Source organism: Pteropus alecto, unplaced genomic scaffold (assembly GCF_000325575.1).
Source record: "Pteropus alecto unplaced genomic scaffold, ASM32557v1 scaffold250, whole genome shotgun sequence".
Classification (NCBI taxonomy): Eukaryota; Metazoa; Chordata; class Mammalia; order Chiroptera; family Pteropodidae; genus Pteropus; species Pteropus alecto.
The window spans coordinates 1408795-1415885 of record NW_006430732.1 but is presented as its reverse complement, the minus strand read 5'-3'; positions in this window follow the sequence as shown (position 1 = coordinate 1415885).

The window sequence follows — 7091 nt, the reverse complement described above, 5'->3', positions numbered from 1 at the left end:
AGAGAGAGAGAGAGAGAGAGAGAGAGAGATTTTATACTTTGTATTATTATAATCCTATACTATTGAATTTATTTTGTTGCTCAAGTTATTCCAAATTTGGCCATTTGGAATTCTTTCAGCTGGCTTCTGTTTCCTCTTGACATACCTCCATCAATGCTTTTGGCTTATTTTTGAACACTTTCTTATTTTCTGGTATTACAAGATACTCCAGGCTTATTTAGTTCCTGCCCTGATCCTTGTATCAGCCATTTCCCAAAGGAACCCTGGCTCCTTTTAATAGAGAATGGTATTAAAAACCATGATCTGGGCCCTACTTTTACCTGGGGCATCATTTCTTTTAGTGTCTCTGCTAAAAGAACAAGTACATATTTTAGTGTGTACAAACCCATGTAAATACACATATCTATACATATGTCTCTAACCATCTATATGCGTATTAAATCAAACATGGGTTCTTACTGATGTCTCCAACTCACTCATTACCATATGGATTATTTTAGCCTATTCTCTTTGCTCTTCTGTATCCTTCCACTGTAACAGTGAGCAACCTGATTCCCATCATCTATTATTCATTTAGTTGTTCAGTTTCAGTATGTATGTATAGTATTATCAAGATTGTTTACCAGTACTCCAATGGGAAATAACAATATTAGCAAAAGTAAAATGTTTATGGGCCATTCCTTTAGCCTTACAAATTCTATTTGTTTCCTAAGTTACTTAGGCCTGCACCTTATTCCTCCACTGACTTCATCAAGGCTGTTTCAGATATGTGTCATATTACTAGATTTTCTTGTTACAGTCTGCATTTTTTCCTGGGATCCCCTGACCTTCTAAATGATTTCTTTTTAACTGCATACATTCACTCTATGTGCTTTATATAGTTCTATGAATCTGACAAAGACATGATGTCATATATTCACTATTACAATATTATACAAATTATTTTCACTGCCCAAGAATCTTCTTATTCAACTATGCATTCTTTTACCCTTACCTGTTTTTTATAGTTTTGCTTTTTACAAAATGTTACATACTTAGAATCATGAAGTATGTAGACTTTTCAGATTGGTTTTTCTAACCTAATGCTATGCATTTAAGATTTCTCCATGTCTTTTTGTTGCTTTATAACTCATTTAAAAAAAAATCATCAAATAGTGCCCATTGAAGAGATGCACAATAGTCTCTTTATTCATTCACCTATCAAAGGAAATCTTGGTTGCTTCCGGTTTTTGGCAATTATGAATAAAGCTGCTAAAAATATTTGTTTGCAGGTTTTTGTATAAACATAAGTTTTCAGCTCAATTGAGTAAATACCTAAAAGCACAACTGCTGAATCATATGGTAGGACTATTTTTACTTAGTGAAAAATTGAAATGGTCGTCCAAACTCAGTGTACCATTTTGCATGCCCATGAGCAATGATTGAGAAATTGCTACTTCACATCTTTTCCAGCATTTTGTATTCTCAGTTTTAATACTTTAGCTATGCATATAGCTAAATTAGTGTATAGTAGTATCTTATTTTTTAAAATTGCAATTCTCTAATTATACGAACATCTTTTCATATGCTTATTTGCCATTGTCTTTCATGATATATCTGTTTCTATCTTTTGCCCATTTTTTAAAATTAAGTTGTTTCTAATTGTTGAGCTGCAAGAATTCTTTGTATATTTTTTTTTATGTTTTTTATTAGGTAAATGTTTTTCAAGTGTGTGTGTGTAATTATAAATTTGTTTTTTGGTATGACATTGAATCTATAGATCAATTTGTGAACAATTGGCATCTAAACAATAGTGAGTCTTCCAAACCATGGATATCTTTATACTTATTTAGATTTTTGTGGTTCCTTTCATCAGAGTTTTGTAGTTTTCTACATATAAATACAATATATATTTTGTTAAATACATGCCTAGGTATTTCTGTCACTGTTGGGGGTGATCTAACTCTGTCATTATCCTGGTGGTACTGGGGGCTTCTGTTCTTTCCACTGACTCAGTAAAGAATTACAGACCAGCGAAGATTAGGAAGAGTAAGATTTATTGAAGTACATTTCAAGAGAGAAATGGCCTACACAAGAGAGGACTTTAGCCTCATAGAGGTGTGGAGGCCTGTCTTATATCTGGGCCTTGGTGGGAGATTATATGGGTGGTGCTAACTGATTGATGTATGAGGTCATTTTGATTGACAGTTGGCTGTTATATAACCTATCGTCTACTGCACATGTACCTTCCCAGAATTCAGTCTGTCATAATTAGATTTATGAACTTCCAGGCATATGCATGACATTATAATGATGGTATAATGAAGCTAAGGTGAAAAGAAGGTCAGAGTACTTCTTATTGCACAACCGTTTGTGGTAGACGATTTGATAAGGAAGCTGTGGTACATATATACAATGGAATATTACTCAGCCATAAGAAGTTTTGAAATACTACCATTTGTGACAACATGGATGGACTTTGAGATATTCATGCTAAGTGAAATAAGTCAGACAGAAAAAGTTGAAAACCACATGAAATCACTTATATGTGGGATATAAACCTAAAAGCAACAAATGAATAGGACAAACAAACAGAGACTCATGGACATGGACAATAGACTAGTGGTTACCAGAGGGTGAGGGTGGGAGGGAGGGAAAAAGGGGTCAAATATGTAGTGACATTAAAGGATTAAAAATAAATTAATTAAAACATAAAATTAAATTAAAAATTAAAAAATGAGTTTTTTTCTGGCAGGTCTTAGGGGCAGCTTTTTGGGTTGGGCTGTCAGTGTTGTCATTCTTTTGGTTACAGATCTGGGCCTTCACTTCCATCACTGATGGCTAACTGCTTGACATTTCTTTTTTTAGTTCTAATATAAATCATGTTGTGTTTTTAACTTAAAATTGTTCATCGCTGACAGAATGATAAAATCAACTTTTATATATTAACGTTATATTCTGCGACATTGCTATAATTTATTATATATATATTTTTATCAGTAGTTCTGATGTCACTTTTCTTGTTGATATTAGTAACCTGCCTTTTCTTTTTCTTGATTAAGGGTAATCCCTGACTAGAGGTTAAAAGAAAATGATACTGATCTTTCCAAATAATCAGGTTTTGGTTTCATGTTTTTCTCTATTGCTTTCCTATTTCCTATTTCATTGATTTACATACTAATTTTTGTCAGTTGTTCTCTTTCACTTCTTTTAGGCGAAAATTGTTATTTTCTCTGGTTTTAGAAGGTAAAATCTTATCAATTTTAAATCTTCATTATTTTCTATATATTCATTAAATGACATAAATTTTCATCTCTTTACTACTTTTTCTATATTCCACAAATTTTGATGTTATATTTTAATTTTCATTTAATGAAAAATATTTTTATTTTTAAAAATTCTCTGTGAGTTTTTATTTGCTCCATGTGTTATTTAGAAATATTTTTTATTTCCAAATAGTTTATTTTCCAGCCATCTTTCTCCTATTCACTTGTAGATTAGTTCCACTGTCATCTAAAAACATACTTTATATAGTTCCTATTCTTTTACATTTGTTAAGGTGAATTGACATTAGCTAAAATGACTGAATAGGAAATTCCAAAAGTCCATCAATCAAAAAAAAAAAAAAAAAAATAAATAAGCTAGCAAAAACTATCAGAATAAACTTTTAAAGAACTTTTAAATATAACCAAAATCTTATAACAAATGAGAATACTTATTAAAGTTAAATAAATAAACAAATAAATAAATAAATGGCTGAGTCTTTGTTACAGAGCTTTGTGGCATTTTAACTTATATTGCTACCATACCCCACTACCCAGCATGGTGGTGACCCTGAAAACAATAGTCTGCATTTTTGGTAGAAATTTCTAGTACTATAGGGACCAGTATAAACCTTATTCTCAAAGAACGGTTGTTCGTTTTGACTTGTCTAATGGCTCCCTGAAGGAGTGGCTCAAAGGACTTGCCTTTATTTCACCTAACTTGGAACTCTCTTAGGGATGGGGCTGATACTTGGGAGGGCATTAGTCAAAAAAAAAAACAGTTAAAGGCAAGTGTATGAACCACTGTCACTAGAGGAAAGAAATAACTGTTGGGATAAACAAAAGACAAGCTATAAAGCTTGGAAGGAAAAGCTAGGGATAATATGCTTTGAGGAATAAACTGTTTGAAAAGCTCCCACGTATTCCTGGGAGACTGGAAGGCCACCCACATGCCCAGGTCTGGGCACATGTTCCGAAAAAAATTGAAAAGGCCCTAAACTGACATCTCTGGCTACCCTTCAGGCTCTATAGAAGCAAGAAGTGGCTAAATGTTGAAGATGTACCCTAAAATACACACAATGTCTATCTGTAAAATGGAGGGGTGTTTCTGTTTGTTTGGTTTTTGTCGTTATTTTGTTTTTCTGCTCCAAGCTCTTAAAAAATTTCTGCCAAATCATTAGTTGACCCCTAAGCTAACAGAAGAGGCTTCAATGGTCACACATGACAAAGAATAGAGACTATATAAAATTAGTTCAGAAAGTCAATAATCAAACCCTGGAGAGGATTTTTAGTTACCACATTTGAAATGTCCAGTTTTCAACAAAAAATATGAGAAATTCAAGGAAATAAAAATTATGGTCCATTCAAAGGAATAAGAAAAATAACAGAAAGACAATCAATCTAGTCAAATTAAATATATAATGACTTGAATAGATATTCTTCCAAATAAGATATACAAATGGACAATAATCACACGAAAAAATGTTCAAATTTTTTAGTTATTAGAGAAATACCAATCAAAATCACAGTAAGATACTATTTCACACCCACTAAGTGACTATAATAAAAGAAAGAACACAAATGAGTATGGATGAGTCTGTGGTGATATTGGAACCTTTCATATACAACTGATGAAGATGTAAAGTGGTCCAGCTGCTACAGAAAACAGACAATTCTTGTTGATTTGGTGGTAAGGTGTAAGGTGGAGGTACCAGTCTATAATCTTATAAATTTACATTTTTAGTAGGACTGAGTCCCTGGGTTGTGACCTACAGAATTAATATTTTAGTTTTTTGTTTCTTTAAGTAAGACAGGAAGGCAAGATGAAGCTACAATTGACTAATTTCCTTTTATCAGAGAAGACTCTGGTAAAATTATTTCCCTTGAAGAATGAATTATTGTTATGGCAAACACTAAAAAAAAAACAAAAAAAAAAAACAAAAAAAAAAAACACCTTTTCTCCTCTCTAGCCTAAACTGTTAGATTTTTCATGGCTCTTCACTGTAAGAACATGACTTGGTTCCTGGAAGTAAAATCTACAATGTATGGGATCACTTTTAGTCTACACAGATTCTGCCAAATTATTAAAATTGCTATTAAAGTGTCCCTGCAAGTTTATGGTTTCTGTGAGTTCTGCATTGGGTAAGTTGATTTTGACTGTAACTCTCTATGTTCATCTCTGTCTCCTTATTCTGGGGTAGCAGTTTGCTCTGGGACTTCAATGATCTGATGATTAAAAAAAGTCATTGATTTTCAGTTTTTTCTTCAGCTTTTTTTTCTTATGAATGAATATGATGACTCCAATCTCTTTACATTTCAGCACTGCTATTAGAAGTCTCTTTTGTATTAAGAAAAAGATCCTTTTCATTTGGGAATAATATACGTACAGAGAAGTGTACATATCAGAAGTTCAAACTCACTATATTTTTTTTTTTTACAAATGAACACACAACTGAAAATAGAATCCTGATCAAGACATAAGACCCTGTCAATACCCCAGAAACCATGCTCATTCTCTTTTACCATTTCTTCTTTATACTATTCTCATAGTAATTATTATCTTGAATTCTAAATCACAGCTTGCTTTTACTGGTTTTGCAATTTATCTAAATGGGATCATACTTTATATGCTCTTTTATTTTCTGGTTTATTTTCCTTAGGGTTATATTTGTCAGATTCATCTGTGCAACATAGTTGTAGTTCATTTATTCTCATTACTTTGTATGTGTATTCCTTTGTGTGAATATATCATAATTTATTTATCTGAACTACTGTTGATGGGTATTTGGGTAGTTTCTACTTTGGAACTATTATAAATAATGCTACTATGAATGTTGTTGTATACATATTTTTTGGTGAAAAAATATATGCATTTTAATTGGAATAGAAGAGCTATGTCTTAGGATATGCATATGATCACCCTTGGTAGATAATACTAAACAGTTTTCTAATATAATTATAGCAATTTAGTCTTTCTCCAGCAGTGTATGAAAATTCCAACTGCTCTACTGTCTCTCCAATACTTTGTCTTTTTTGTCTGTTTTATTTTAGCCTTTCTTGTAGAGTCTAAGATTATAATATGGTAGATTTAATTTGCATTTCCCTGATGATTAACAAAGTTTAATATATTTTTATATGTTTATTGGCAATGTTAATATCCTTTTTCTGCACTTTTTAAAAATTAAATTATGTTTTTTTCTTACCGATTTGTAAGGTCCCTTTATGTATTCTGGATATGAGTCATTTATGTGTATTGCAAATATTTTTCCCACTTTTTATCTTGTTTTTTCACTTCCTTAAAGTATCTTGATGAAAAAGTTATTTTAAATTTAAATAGAGTTGAACTTATCTATTTTGAGGAAGAATCAATAGGTGGTGACAAGCCAACACTCTTGTTGGAATGATTAGATAAAGCAAGTAAAATATAACAGTCACTTTTTTAACGATAGTGAGCTTGGTTCTAGCCCCTTTCAGCCACAGTCTAGGACCAGTCTTGTTCTCCAAAGGACTCATCTAGTAACCACTTGGTAATAGGCTCATTGTCTGAGGACCCAACTGTAAACCTTGGAGGAGACCCTTGTCCCAGTACTACCCTATTGAAGAAGGTACCAGAGGTTGTCTCATCAAAGCAGGGACCAGACGAGAGTCAGGCCCATCTAAGCCCCTGGCAGTAAGCCCACTAGCCACAGATCTTACTGTAGACCCAGCGACAGCCTCATAACTGGCTCCAAACAAGGACAACTGAGATTTTGAAAGTAAGCCCATCAGCTTTGAGGAACAAACTGGAGAAGAACATTAGTTGCTGAAACCAGTCTGTAAAGACTGGAACAGATGTTTGTTCACTCAAAT